The sequence below is a fragment of the Olea europaea genome, unplaced genomic scaffold, assembly GCF_002742605.1.
Source record: "Olea europaea var. sylvestris unplaced genomic scaffold, O_europaea_v1 scaffold6211, whole genome shotgun sequence".
Taxonomy (NCBI): Eukaryota; Viridiplantae; Streptophyta; class Magnoliopsida; order Lamiales; family Oleaceae; genus Olea; species Olea europaea.
Genome location: NW_019264567.1, coordinates 9811 through 12166, shown reverse-complemented (window position 1 = coordinate 12166; position 2356 = coordinate 9811). Strand labels below are relative to the sequence as shown.

The 2356-nt window shown below is 35.5% G+C and overlaps 1 long non-coding RNA gene across 1 annotated transcript; it reads left to right on the top strand.

The window, feature by feature from the left end:
• The first annotated feature begins 170 nt into the window (after positions 1 to 170).
• LOC111389779 lies at positions 171 to 2070 on the top strand. The gene is made up of 3 exons (XR_002701793.1): positions 171 to 473; positions 869 to 1092; positions 1222 to 2070. It is a non-coding gene; the product is annotated as an uncharacterized LOC111389779 (long non-coding RNA).
• The last annotated feature ends 286 nt before the right edge of the window (positions 2071 to 2356 follow it).

Sequence of the window (2356 nt, the reverse complement as noted above, 5' to 3'; positions counted from 1 at the left end):
ATTATTCATTGTATGTAGGAAAAGTCATTAATTAGTCTATTAAGTTCATACAATGTATTTGGGATCTTTTGTACCTATAAAAGACCTTGTGCTTGAGACATTTTATTGAGCCAAGTCATATAATACAAATATTTTTGTATTCTGAATTTTTATCTCTAATCTTTCATCCCATAATTTTTTATTTCCAACACACTCAACCAACTGACATTGATTTAGAATACTCAAATGACCAAAGCCTCCAACTCAAGATTCGAATTGCAGAAGAAATAAATCACTCACCGGAAATATTGTTTATGAAGAAGAGATGAAACCAATTCCAGGGCCTTCCCAAGATACCACCATTATCCATCATTTTCCTTGACGATCCACCAGAAATAGAAAAGCACCCTCACATCCACAAGACTTCATTTGTCAGCGGGCATCACTTCCTCATTTGCAGGAGTCGAACAAGGATAAGGTCCATACAAAGTCAGGTACTCCCTCTCCTTTATGTGCTATATTGTCATATCATAAACTATCAAGTAATTATAAAACCTTTGTCACTTCCATTTTAACACATACTAAACCTAGTTGCTACCAACAAGCCCAAAAATATGTTGAGTGGCGTAACGATGTAAAAGCTGAGATGCATATTCTAGAATTGAATGGCACTTGGGTTATTATCGATTTGCCTCATGGAAAGGACAAAAGGTAGCTATAGGTTGAAAGAAGGTTTACAAATTTAAATTCAATGTCGATGGAAGTATTGGAAATTATAAAGTCAGACTAGTAGCTAAAGGACATACTTAGCAAGAAGGACTAGACTGTCGTGAAACCTTCTTCCCTATTACAAAAATGGTAACTACTCATACCTTACTTGTCATGGCAGCATCTAAAGGCAGGTATTTGTACCAGTTTGACGTAAATAATGTATTCTTCCATGGAGATCTGGAGGAGAAAGTATATATGGAAATGCCACAAGGGTATTCGAAGGAGGGCCAGGCAAAGTTTTGTTAGCTTAATAAAAGTTTGTATGGTTCAAAGCAAGCTTCACAATAATGGAATTCTAAGTCATCTGATTTTATTGTTCAACAAGGCTTTCAACAATCAAAGGTACATTATAGCTTATTCAAAGACAATCAAAGAATTCTTCAATATAGTTTTAGTTTAGGTTGACAACATCATAGTATCTGGCAATGACATGGACATCGTCTCATCTCTCAAAGCCTCTCTTAATGACAGATTCAAAATCAAAGATCTGGGGTAATTGAAGAATTTTCTCGGTGTAGAGACAGCAAGATCATAAAAGGGGATTTATATTTGCCAAAGAAAATATGAGCTAGACATATTGGCAAATTCTGGAACAATTTGATCAAAACCAACCAAAATACCACTTGATCAAAACCTCAAGCTTTTGAAGGATGAAGAAGAAGAACTTATCCCAAGTACTTCTATTTACAGAAGACTCATTGGAAGGTTGCTCTATTTGACCATAACCATAACCATACCTGACATATCATATGTAGTCTAATTATTGAGCCAATTTATGCAGAATCCCATGCTTCCTTATTTGAATGCAGCTCACAAAGCATTGAGATACATTAAACAAGCACCAGGACCATGATTATTTTATTCTTCGACATCTACCCTAAAGCTTAGAGCTTATAGTAATTCGGACTGGGGGCATGCTTAGATACAAGAAGATCAGTAACAAGGTATTGTGCGTTCATTGGCTCTTCTTTGGCATCTTGGAAATCTAAGAAACAGAACACAATTTCAAGGTCCTCGACTGAGGCCGTGAATAGGTCCATGGCCAATGTATTCTTTGAATTAAGCTGGCTTAGATACTTCATGATTTGCAAATACAATATCCTCAAGCAGCTATGCTATTTTGTTATAATAAAGCTACTTTACACATTGCAGCAAACCCGATTTTCCATGGACAGACAAAGCATACAGAGCTTGACTGCCATTTAGTCCATGATAAAGTTCAAGATGTGAGTGTTGTGACAGAGTATGTAAACAGTGCCTATAATGTTGCCAATATGTTAACTAAGCGACAAGCTTTTCTTTTAACTAGTAAGAATTCCATCAATTCCAAGGGCGATGGGTGATGAACTATAGAGTGGTGAAATATGAAGTTTATTAACCTAAATGAGATTAGCTAAAAGTTCTGAGGACTCGTTTACCTCCAAGTTCCAGGACTCGTTTACCTCCAAGTTCTATACCACAACTAAATGTTAGAAAGAGACTCCAAGAAATGATAAATACCCCTTTCATGTATTACACTTGTGGTCAGTAAAAACAACAAATTGCGCAAGTCAATAGATGATTTTAAAAAAAAAAAAAAAAAAAAAAAAATTCTATATGAGTTGCA